A 13,261-nucleotide genomic window follows, 5' to 3' on the forward strand; every position below is an offset into this window, starting at 1 on the left:
GAGATTTCTTTAAGCAGTCCTTGTACCTCTTCTTTGGTGCACCTCTGTCTCAGTGGCCAGTGGAGAGGTCGCCTTATAACACTATCTTGGGAAGGCGATGGTCCTCCATTCTGGAGACGTGACCCACCCAGCGCAGTTGGGTCTTCAGCAGCTTGGATTCAATGCTTGCGGACTCTGGCAGCTCGAGTACTTTGATGTTGGTGATGAAGTCGCTCCAATGAATGTTGAGGATGGAGTGGAGACAGCGCTGATGGAAGTGTTCTAGGAGCCATAGGTGATGCCGGTAGAGGATCCATGATTCTGAGTCGAACAGGAGCGTGGGTATGACAACAGCTCTGTACACGCTGAACTTTGTGTGTTTCTTCAGGTGGTTGTTTTTCCAGACTCTTTTGTGCAGACTTCCAAAGGCGCTATTTGCCTTGGCGAGTCTGTTGTCTATCTTGTTGTCGATCCTTGCATCAGATGAAATGGTGCAGCCAAGGTAGGTAAATTGGTTGACTGTTTTGAGTTCTGTGTGCCCGATGGAGATGTTGGAGGGGGGGGGGGGGTGCTGGTAGTCATGGTGGGGAGCTGGCTGATGGAGGACCTCAGTTTTCTTCAGGCTGACTTCCAGACCAAACATTTTGGCAGTTTCAGCAAAACAGGATGTCATGCGCTGGAGAGCTGGCTCTGAATGGGCAACTAAAGCGGCATCAACTGCAAAGAGTAGTTCATGGAAAAGTTGCTCTTGTGTCTTGGTGTGAGCTTGCAGGTGCTTCAGATTGAAGAGACTGCCATCCGTGCGGTACCGGATGTAAACACCGTCTTCATTGATGAGGTCTTTATTGGCTTGTTTCAGCATCATGCTGAAGAAGATAGTAAGGAGGGTTGGTGCGAGGACGCAGCCTTGCTTCATGCCGTTGTCAATGGAGAAGGGTTCGGAGTGCTCATTGCTGTATCTGACCCGACCTTGTTGGTTTTCGTGCAGTTGGATAACCATGTTGAGGAACTTGGGGGGGCATCCGAGGTGCTCTAGTATTTGCCAAAGCGCTTTCCTTCTCACGGTGTTGAAGGTTTTGGTGAGGTCAACAAAGGTGATGTAGAGTCCTTTGTTTTGTTCTCTGCACTTTTCTTGGAGCTGTCTGAGGGCAAAGACCAGGTCAGTAGTTCCTCTGTTTGTGCGAAAGGCACACTGTGATTCTGGGAGGACATTTTCAGTGACACTAGGTATTAGTCTATTAAGGAGAATCCTAGCGAAGATTTTGCCTGCAATGGAGAGCAGCGTGATTCACCTGTAGTTTGAGCAGTCTGATTTCTCACTTTTGTTTTTGTACAGGGTAATGATGATGGCATCACAAATGTCCTGAGGCAGCTTTCCTTGGTCCCAGTAGAGCATGAAAAACTCGTGCAGTTTGGTATGCAGAGTTTTGCTGCCAGCCTTCCAGACATCTAGGGGGATTCCATCCATACCTGCTACTTTGCCACTTTTCAGTTGTTCAGTTGCCTTGTATGTCTCTTCCCGGGTAAGGACCTCATCCAGCTCTAGACCCAAGGGCTGTTGAGGGAGCTGGAGCAGGGCGGATTCTTGGACTGAGCGGTTGGCACTGAAAAGGGATTGGAAGTGTTCTGGTCATCGATTGAGGATGGAGATCTTGTCGTTGAGGAGGACTTCGCTGTCTGAGCTGCACAGAGGGCTTTGGTCTTGGGGTGAGGGGCCGTACACAGCATTTAGTGTCTCATTAAAAACACCTGAAGTCGCCAATGTATGCGCTAAGCTGGGTTTGTTTGGCGAGGCTAGTCCACCACTCATTTTGGATTTCCTGGAGTTTGCGCTGAAGATGGCTGCATGTGAGATGGAGGGCTCATTTTTTCTCTGGCCAGGAAGGCTTTGCAAAGTGAGCCTGGTGGGCTGATCGCTTCTTTGCCAGCAGCTCCTGGATTTCCTAGTTGTTTTTGTCAAACCAGTCCTTGTTTTTCCTGGCGGAGAAGCCCAGTACCTCTTCAGTGGATTGCAGTATGGCAGTTTTCAGCTGATCCCAGAGGATTTCAGGAGATGTGTCCGTGAGGTGGATTGCATCCTCGAAATTTGCTTGGAGGTTTGCCTGGAAGTTACCTCTAACTTCATCTGACTGCAAGTTTCCAACATTGAACCTCTTTCTGGGGGCTCTACTGTTCTTGAACTTTGGCTTGAAGTAAAGGTTGAGCTTGCAGCGAACAAGCCGGTGGTCAGTGTGGCATTCCACGCTGGGCATGTCCCTGGTGTGGAGCACATCTCGTTTGTCTCTTCCATGCACCAGAGCGTAGTCCAGGAGGTGCCATTGTTTGGATCGGGGTTGCATCCAGGTAGTCTTCAGGCTGTCTCTCTGCTGGAAAAGGGTGTTAGTAATGACAAGCCGCTGTTCTGCGCAGAGCTCCAACAGGAGGCACCCGTTGTCATTGCACTTGCCGACACCATGCTTGCCAAGGATTCCTGGTCAGGTTTCTGAGTCTTTGCCGATGTGAGCATTGAAGTTGCCAAGGATGACATCCTTGTCGGCTGTAGGGGTGCATTGGATGAGGTCGCGCAGATCAGTGTAGAACTTGTCCTTTACTGCTGGTTCTGCCTGAAGGGTTGGAACATAGACACTGATGAGAGTGATGTGTCGCTTGTTTTGAAGGGGGAGTCGCATGGACATGATCCGGTCAGAGTGGCCTGTTGGGAGGTTTTTGAGTTTGGAGGCAATGGAGTTCTTGACCATTAAGCCAACACCAGATAGGCGTCATTCAGCCTGAGGCTTGCCAGACCAGTAGAGTGTGTAGCCCACGCTGTGTTCTTGGAGGCTACCTACATCTGCAAGGCGGACTTCGCTGAGAGCGGCTATGTGGATGTCGCGTCTGAGGAGTTCATGTGCGATGAGGGCAGACCGACGTTCAGGTTGGTGGCTGTCAGCCTTGTCTAGCATGGTTCTGATGTTCCAGCATGCTAGCTTGAGTTTGTGTGACTTCACGCAGCATTGTGAAGGATGTTCTCCTTCAGATCAGGAGGAGCAACTGTGGTTGTATTTGAGTGCGGCCCGGGCTGCGGGGGACCCAACTTCTCTCGGCCCAGCAATCCTGGGCTGACAGGAGGTGGGATCCAAACCCGCTGTCAGGCTGAAATGCCTTCAGCATCGAAGGAGGAGGAAGGTGACATTGGAGGGGGACTGGAAGAAGAAATTTACCCAGGTGTGGTGGAGGAAGGGACTGTTATATACAAGGTTAGGCCCATACCTAAACAGGTTTTAACAAAGTTTAAATCTGACCCTCATTATTCAGATCCTTCATCACAATTTGATTTATCTAAACAGATAGAAAATTTGGCAATTCGGATGGGTCAATGTTTTTCATCTATGAATGAACAACTTGCTGCTATGAAGGGGGAAATGTCTTGAGTTTGGATGTTGCGAAGTGTATGAAAATGGTGGACAAAGTGAAAGATAAATTTAAGAAGATTGAAGAGAATTTTCATGACTGGAAGGATGATGTGGGACAATGTAAAGAAAAGATGGGTCGTTACTGGATGGGAAATTCTGAGGAATGATTTATTGAAGAAAATGTGTTGGAGAATCAAGTCGAAGGAATAATGTTAAAATTGTTGGTCTCCCGAAAGATTTTGAAGGTCCGGATCTGGTTCAATTTTTTCAGAAGTGGATTCCTGATGTTTTGGGGAAAGAATATTTTTCCTAATGATTTGGAATTTGATAGAGCTCAAGCAATAAGAAGGAAACCTCTTCCTGGTCAAGGTCCATGTTCTATCCTGATTAGATCTTTATGCCATCAAGATAAAGAACTGATATTAAGAGCTGCAGTCCAAAATGTGAGAAGTAATCAAGGCCCCTTGGTAGTTAAGAATAATAGTTTTCTTTTATGTTGATCTGAGTCAAGCTGTTATTAAATATTGTAAACAATTCCGCTAGAGTTGTTTTATGTAGGAAAGGATATTAATTAGCTTTCTGATATCCTGCTTTCAAGCTCAGTTCTTTAGTGACGATGCTGAAGCTCTTACATTTGCTAATTCTCTACTGGATAATAAACAGTGGTAAAGTCAAGAAAGTTTTTTTCCAACAGTCTGTTCCAGTTCAGAAGCGGAAGAATGGAAGGTGATAGAAGGAATCTCAACAGTTGATTGATATTGACATCGATGGTGATCAAGTTAATGGAGATCTGGGGGAAACGTATCATACCTGAAATGTCTTGTTGATTTTTTTTTCTCTTCTGTTCGGGGGGTGGGGGGGGGGTGTTTTGGCTACTTATCCTTCTGAAGTCATTGGCCATTTTGTGGCATTAGTATAATTGAGGGGGCAGGGGACAGCAAAGTACTTTTTTGTTTAAACAAATGGTGTTAAGACCTATGTTACATTGGGGAAAAGAAAAGCTATAATAATTGTCAATTCCTCCCTTCGGAGGATTCTGGCAAAACATACAGTCCACTACCAAATTAAAAAAAGGGAAGGTGATCAATGGGGTTAAAAAAAAATCAAAAAGTAAACCAACCTTACAAATTTTGAAAATAATTAAGAACCCCATAAGGAAACAAAATTAAGGTTTATTTCTCTAGTGAAGCATCTCATTTTTGCCCAAGTCAGACATGCCATCATATCAGACACTCATTGAATATGAGTGGGAGTGGCAGCATCTTTCCATCTCATTAATATGGCCCTTCTAGCAATAAGGGAGGTGAGGGCAACTACATGAGATTGTGAAGCAGTCATTATCTGACACATTGGCCTATTTATTCCAAAAAGAGCAAGAAAAGGATTTGAAGTCTAAGTAATGTTAAGAACTAAAGACAACATACAAAATACGCCTTCCCAAAAAATTGGAACTTATGATACGGGGTAGCACCTTCAGTTATACATTTAGAAGAAAGATTAGTATAGAATTTAGCCAATTGGACTTTGGAATAGTGGGCCCAGTGTACTCCCTTAAACTGTATTCATGTGTGTCTTGCACAAAGAGAGGATAAATGCACTTGCTTCAAAGTAGAGCCCCATATAGTTTCAGAAATTAATTATCGAAAATCTTGTCCCATAGTTTTTTTAAATTCTGTCTGGGGAACTATATTTTAAAAATAGTTAATAAAGGACTATTAGTTTGTGATCAGGTTTAAAATTATAAATCATCCCTATCATTAGGTTCTCGATCTTACAGGAACATAAAAATTAAATAATAAGCTCCTAACCTGTAAATAATGAAGAAAAGTGATGTTTACTAATTATAAATTTGGGGGATAATTATTCAAAAGAAGCAAGATTTTGGTCAATGAAAAAAAAAAATTGGATACCTAAATTTAACCATTATTGGTAACCAATATCTTGAATTGAAGGTAAAAACAATGAATTACATAAAATAGGAATATTTAATAAAAATCCATGGTATCCAAAATGTTTCTAGTAATTTAAAAGGGAATTCAGGAGAAAATTCCCTAACCAGAGAATGGTTAAAATGTACAACTTGAGATGTATGAGAACCAAAGGTTATTGAGAGAAGTTACAAAATTATTTGAGAATAGGATAGGGAATTGATTGCTCAAATTTGAAGGTTTGAATGAAGCATGAATACTGGTTAGGATTGTCTGTTTAAAGCCCTCTTTTATGCAATATTCAATCAACGTTGTTGCCATGCTCTTGTTCCTTGTGGTCTTGTTGGCATCTATTTTTAATGGGTGTTGGTTGGAGTAATACCTATGTCATGCATTGATGCATCCTGACAGGATACTTTCAATGATGGATCTGTGGAAGTTAAGATATTCAGGTGACATGCTGATTTTCCTTGTTCCTCTGAGGATTGAGAGGCACTAGTGCACTTTCTTGGTTGTTATGTTGATGTGAATGGATCAGGACAGGTCTTTGGCGATGTTTGCTATCTGTCGTCTATCTCAACATCTCCACCATTGAGGTGGACCAGGGAGTGAGATCTATTCCTCTTCCAAATGTTGAAGAACATCTAGATCTTGCTGACATTGAGGGAAAGTTTTTGTCTTGGCACATAGCTGCAATCATCCTTCTATACTCTGACATTGTTGTTAGAAATTCTGCTGACAATGCTAATTTCATCTGTAAACTTGTAAATAGTTGGTCATTTTGGCCACATGGTCATGCATGTACACAGTAGCGGGCAGAGTACACAGTCATGGAGTGTCCCAGTGTTGAAGGTGATCATGGCAAAGGTGCCATCACCAATTATCACTGATGTAGCCTGTGGGATGGGAAGATATGGATCCAATTGCGGAGAGGTGTTGTGAGGCCAACATCATGTCTTTTGTCATGAGTTTGTTTGGAAATGTGTTGAAGGCAGAGCTGCATTCACTGAATAGTCATCTAATGTAGGCATTGGAACTGCATCCATCCAGATCAGTCAAGAATATTCAATTGCTTACCTGGCTTATCTCTTGTAAATGAAATGAATATCTTGGGTCATTCAATCATAGGATATAACATTCTCTAATCTGCTATGGTAGCTATGATAATTATACAGCTTGACCTTCTGAGGCCCCGGCCGCTGGCGGAGCCCTTGGAGGCCCCGGCCGCTGGCGGAGCCCTTGGAGGCCCCGGCCGCTGGCGGAGCCCTTGGAGGCCCCGGCCGCTGGCGGAGCCCTTGGAGGCCCCGGCCGCTGGCGGAGCCCTTGGAGGCCCCGGCCGCTGGCGGAGCCCTTGGAGGCCCCGGCCGCTGGCGGAGCCCTTGGAGGCCCCGGCCGCTGGCGGAGCCCTTGGAGGCCCCGGCCGCTGGCGGAGCCCTTGGAGGCCCCGGCCGCTGGCGGAGCCCTTGGAGGCCCCGGCCGCTGGCGGAGCCCTTGGAGGCCCCGGCCGCTGGCGGAGCCCTTGGAGGCCCCGGCCGCTGGCGGAGCCCTTGGAGGCCCCGGCCGCTGGCGGAGCTCAAATCACAAATGTTTATTGATTTCCAGAATATCTTCAAATTGTGTGAGGAATACTAATTGAATTTGTTCTTTCCAAATTACTTTAAATTACATTTGTCTGCACAGCATATCACTGATGAGGGCCACAGGTCTGCTTTGTAACCAGAGCCAAAGGTGATTCTAGTTCCTCAGTTATTTGCTGGAGTGACATTAAACAAAGTCCATTGACGGATCCATAGTAATTGCCATCTCTCAGGTTCTTAACTCAGTCTTGTAGAACCTTGATCACAAGGCCACCCATATCAGAATCCTATTTATTGACTATATCCTTGCCCTGAACACCATGGTCCCAAGTAACCTTATCTCCTGGACTAGGACTCAGCAGCACCTCTGGTACTGAATGCTCAATTTGTGATCTGCAGAATGTAATCAGAGAGGAATAGCAGGAACACTTCTCCCACTGCGTGCGTGCGTGCGTGCGTGCGTGCGTGCGTGCGTGCCCGCCCTATTCCTGAATCTGGTGGTAATCCTGTGGCCCTATACCTCCTGATTTGCAACTGTGGTATGAATTGTTCGTGATTGCTGCTCCTCTCCAAAGGTGGGGAGAGTTTTGCCTATGATGTACTGAGTTGTGAGCATTAACGTTTTCCCTTCACATTCGGCTGAAGACACATGAATTTTAAAATTTACACCACAAAATTCAAGAATCTTATTCCCCATAGTCAATAACCTTTTGAATGGACTGGCCAGTAATAAAACAATTAGTTTTGGTCTGGAACATTTTAATAAGGCTCCAGTCAAACTTTTGGTAACTTTTCTCCCACTGGTGCTGCTTGATGCGATTGAGTTCTTCCAGCAAATTGTGTTTTGCTCCAGATTGCAGTACCTGCAGTCTTTCATAAGTGTATCATTAGTAAATTGATGTGTGCAGGGTTATGAGGTCCTCCTAGACTTTGTGAGCCCTCTTTAAACAATTATCCCAGTATCTCACAAAGGAGGTCCTGTGGATTGAGTTCTGATTCCATGCTCTACAACAACCAACTTGATGCAGCTCCTGTAGAAAGCAAACAGAATGTTGTTTGGTAGCCTTGCTTGCCTCCACCTTCTTTATATTTTAAAAAAAGTGCAGTTACTGTTTGCACCTTCCTGACAATTGAGGATAACTTGTGTGTCCAGGATAGGTCACTTTTTAAGTGGACTCCGAAGAACTTGGCGCTTTCCAGTCTCTTCATTACCGAGTTATTAATGTGTAGTGCAGGTTGGTGGTCCTTGGTTCTCCTGAAGTGCATACTCCTCTCCTTTGTTTTGTCCTCATCGAGACTCTGGTTGTTATACTTGCACTATTTTCAAGATTTTCCACCTTCTCTCTGTATTTCAACTCATGGTTGTTGGAGGCCAACTACTGTTGTGTCATCTGCTAATCTGATGACTCCATTGGAGCATTGCAGTCATTGTTCAGTCATGTGACCAGGAGCAGACGGAGTATACACCCTTGAGGCGTGCCAGTGCTCGACATGATGAAGTTCAACATTCTGCCAACCCTGAGAGACTGCAATCTTTCTGTTAGGAAGTCCAGAATCAAGTTACAGAGAGGGTGTTGAGTCCCATTGAGGACAGCTTCTCCACCAGCCTCCAGGTTATGATTGTATTAAACTTTGCCACCTGTTGTACTTAAGAATGGGTGAACTTTCCTGGACTGAATGCAAACTTTTTTTTTCCTCTGTATCTTGTTACTCAAGGTTTAAAAAAAAACAATTAAATGCAAACCCATACCCAGGATCCTGTCAATATTCCCAATGCAATGCATGTCTTGTCCAGTGAAGATGCCTTGAACAGTATTTGTCAAGATTTGAATGGCGTTTCTTGGTTACAGTAAGGTCTACCCTGAAGACTATGGTAACCATCGGCTGTACAATAAGTAGGAGATGGACAGAAGGTAAAAGAAGTGACTTAACCAGATAAGTGCTTTCTGTTAGGGCTACCCACAATTTATTCAACTTCAGTCCCTGTATGCACTATAGAAAAGAGGGGAAACTCAAACAGATTGGCAAGTGTGTGAGTGGCAAAGTATAGTAGTTGACTTTGAGGTTTTGTCTCAGGGGGCTTTGGTGAGGGGCAGGTAAAAATTTTGAAGTTGTATAAAAGTCACTAAATTACAGTTTTAAATAAAGTAGCCATGCAGGATCAGGTAATGTGTTGTAGCTGCATGATATGGAAGCAGGTGAACCCCATTGTGATTTCTGAATTTCTGATAACTACATAGATCATGAAACACAGCACAGTACAGACCCTTTGTCCCTTGATATTGTGCTGACCTATATTCTTTAAAGTATTAAACCCTCCTAACCCCATAATTCTCTATTTTTATTTCATCTGTGTCTGTCCAAGAGTCTCTTAAAGGCCCTCCAATGTTACAGCCTCCATCATCATCCCCGGCAAGACTCTTGAGGCACCAACAACTCTATTTTTTTTTAAATTGCCCCTAAACTTCCGTCCCTTAATTTTGTACATGTGTCCTCTAGTGTTTGCTGATCCTGCCCTGGGAAGCTGGTGCCTCTCGTAATTTGTGTCGACCTCTATCAACTCTCCTCTCATCCTTTTGCATCCCAAAGAGAAAATTCCCAGCTCTGCTAACCTTGCCTCATCAGACTTGTTTTCCCAATCCAAGCAACATCCTGGTAAATCTCTGCATCCTCTTTATTAGTTTCCACATCCTTCCTATAATGAGGTGACCAGAACTGAACACAATACTCTGTGTGGTCTTACCAGTGATTTGTAGAGTTGCAGCATAACCTCTCTACTCCTGAACTCAATCCCCCTATTAAAGAAGCCCAGCATCCCATAAGCATTATTAACTATCCTATGGGAGCTGGTACCATTTCCCATCAAAGCCTGAAGACTAGTCACTGCTTAGGTTACCAGTTATATTGCGATAAAGAAAGGTAATAAACTGAAAAAGAAAATTGTTGGTGCTCTTGAGAATCACTGCCTTTCCCTGAGATGATGAGGTCTGTTGAAGGACAAACTACCATGAAATGCTGCAATGCACTTGAATGTAAACAAAAAAAGGCTCCTGTTGGAATTTGTATGCAAGAAGTTCTCTCATGGCTTCTGCTGCAGAAGTCGAGACATTAGCCATGAAATCTTGAACTGTGGTTCTCAAGATAGGTATTAGAATGTTAATTCTACTTTCCACAGATGCTGCTTGGCATGTTGCACAGTTCCTGAATTTTCAGTTTTTATTTTGGTTTTCCTGTATTACACCCTGATTATTAGTGATATCCATAACAGGCAATTCTATCTTGTTGGGCACAGATCATATAATCACTGTTATTTCTACATTTAATCTTTATTTTTATCAGATTTAAATCTACCAACCCTCCATCTCTACCTTCTGCTGGCAGCTAAACTACTTACTAAAGATGACAAAGATTTAAAACTCTTTATTTATCACAGGAAGCATTTATGAGGAGTCTCTCTCAGTAATATCTCCAAAGTCAAAGCATATCTTTTTAATACTTGTAAGAACAAATATAACAGGTGATGATTACCATTTCCTTAACAATAACAACAAGACATCAATATTTTTGATTGACAAATTATTCCTTTGAATTGCACATTAACACAGAGAAAACCATGCAACTGACAAGATATCTGAATGCTTAAGCACCTTTGCTGGGACAAAATAATTTAAGTGGGTGATCTTAAACAGAATTTAGACACCCAAAATTATTGTGATGACTGCCTCAGGGTATACAAATATCCCAGTTATTGATAGACAGAACAAATATGCCTACAATATATGATGTGCTTAGTGGTGAAATTGTCTGGACTGGAAGATTCTTTTTCTTAGTTAACTTCTTCTTCTTTGGCTTGGCTTCGCGGACGAAGATTTATGGAGGGGGTAAATGTCCACGTCAGCTGCAGGCTCGTTTGTGGCTGACAAGTCCGATGCGGGACAGGCAGACGCGGTTGCAGGGGAAAATTAGTTGGCTTAATGTGAGCCAATTAATATTGTCCCATTTTCTCACATTTAGTGCCCCCTCCCCTGATGTGGGCCAGCAGCCATAATTTGTGGTCAGCACCATTTTTACAAGCTGTCCTTTCAGTTTCAATGGTGATTAATGCTTCTAAATATACATTAGAGCAGGTTTTTTGAATGCTTTCTATATCCACACAATTCTTCAAACCATATCTCCAGCATGATCTACCAGCATCATATGGTTCATAATAAATATAGAATGTAAGTCAGTCATTAAAGCTGCAGAGAGAAACATCAGAATTAGGTTGGGTTTGAAATCTAACATGTTCTTTCCCATGCCTTCCTTGGTGTCCCACTGTTCTTTTCTAATGTTTCCTTTTGTCAGCAATGAAGGGAATAATGGATAGTTTTGTCATTTTTTTTCTTCATTGTCCTGAAAAATTCAGGAGACCCTTCACTGACACTGTGCAAGAACAAGGTTTTTTAAAAAAAGATTTAGCAGCCTAAGTTGGCGTGAATGAAAATGTAGAAATAATAAGCAAGGATGAAGAAAAATGCATTTACTTCCTTGTCCAGAAATGTCTCTCTCTAATTTCTGTTTCCTGTACACTGAGTCTGATCAAAATTGCTTCAGCTGACAGTGGCAAGATTGGAAGGCATAACATTTCATTGCTGAAAGAGATGGTGGTGAGACTTTTTGAATTCTCTCTTGTATTTGGCACACATACCAGCAAGTTACTATGCACGTCAGAAGATGGATCAATATCAGCTATGTTGGAGTCACCCATAGATCAGATTCAATGAGGACAGTAGGTTTCTTTCTGCAACAATTATGGTTTCAAGCCTCCAAAGTTGCAGTTGAATTATCTACTGCACTATGAATAATTTTCCTCAAACTCAACTTAGTTTTGCATCTATACAAGTTGTCAATGTAGATTGACTGGCATGATATCAAATGTCTTTTTAAAAATAAACTAGCATTGGGACAACCACTTGCTGACTTTATGCACTGAATACATCTGAATGTATTTTTGTTGTATCTGGCAGAGCATAACCTCAGTGTATTCAAATAGAGGACAGGATGTTGACTATTTCGTGCTCCTTCTGCTAAGGAGGATGTGACCAAATTTAATCACTTGCAATTAGTTATCACTGATGTAATTCCCAATTGTGTTGACCCCATTGAGGTTTGAGAATTTTCCAGTGATACTTGATAGACTATTACAATCTCTGTTCACACTAAGTTTATGCTAATCTACAGGTGTTTCAGTATTTTTCTTGAGCAAGCATAGTGTTGAATATTATTTCTGCAAAGATTCTAATATATTTTAAAAACATTTGTTGCACCAATTGTGCTATGATTTAATATAATTAATACCTTTGTATATTTTGAGTTGCAAATAAATGATCTTGTGTGCAATGAACTAGCATGGTGGAGATGTTGGTGCAGGATATTATTTCAATAAAGCTTTCTTTAAACTAAGAGGTAACTGCCATATTGAAGCAGCTTTGCTATTAAAAAGAAGTGTTGCAAACCATTATTTTACAATTTTAATTTTAAGCTAAAACAAAAATACTGTCACAACAAATTGAATTATTTTGAACAGAAGAACATTTGGGCATTGACCAAAAAGCAATGCTGGAAAATTTCAGCAGACGACAACAATACTGTACGATCTCTGGGTCACACAGCATATTTTTGGGGGGGAGGTGTAGAGTTCTGGGTTGTTGCAGGATCTCAACCAATTCCTTCTCTCCAATAGATGTTACTCATTTGCTGAGTTCGTCTAGCAGTTTTTATTTCCCCTGAAAGATTCCAGTATCTGTAGTTCCTTGAGGCCCTATTCCCTTATGTTAATTTTTTTTTAATTATTAGCAGGTTGGAAAAGTAGTATTTTATTGATCCCGCCTGTTAAATAGGTGGGATTGCCCTCATTGCAGATGAGATGGCAAACATAGCAATATGATTACTGGTTCCCAGACAAAAAGTCTAATTGAATCTCGAAAGATACTTTCTCCCACATTATGTCATCTGATCTCACCCCATCAGAGATGTTGGTTTTCTGCTGTTGAAAATAAACTTGTATTTTATCTTTCCCAGTTCTGATTAATGGCCTTGGGCCTGAAATGTTAATAATTCCTCTGAGCACATCCAGCATGTTCTGACTATTTTAGATTTCCAGTATATGCCATTCTTCATGATGACTTGTGCAATGTTTAATTTTTTTGCTTGATACTTCCACAAAATGATTTGAAAATCTGAATTTCTATACACCAGCAGAGACTCCATTAGTGTGATGCACTGCTAATACGCTGCCAGGGAATGGGGTTCGAATTCAGTGCTGCCAGTAGGAGTTGCTACGTTCTCTCCTTGATGTATATGGTTTTCGTCTGAGTGCTCCAGGTTCCTCACACTCTCCAAATTG

General features: G+C 42.4%; 1 protein-coding gene across 16 annotated transcripts in view; it reads left to right on the forward strand.

The window, feature by feature from the left end:
- The window catches only part of LOC138751496 (histone deacetylase 9-like), an 851,890-nt gene that overhangs the window by 183,950 nt on the left and 654,679 nt on the right, over positions 1–13,261 (forward strand). The gene's annotated exons all lie outside the window — the stretch shown is intronic.

Source organism: Narcine bancroftii, chromosome 1 (assembly GCF_036971445.1).
Source record: "Narcine bancroftii isolate sNarBan1 chromosome 1, sNarBan1.hap1, whole genome shotgun sequence".
In the NCBI taxonomy this organism is placed as follows: Eukaryota; Metazoa; Chordata; class Chondrichthyes; order Torpediniformes; family Narcinidae; genus Narcine; species Narcine bancroftii.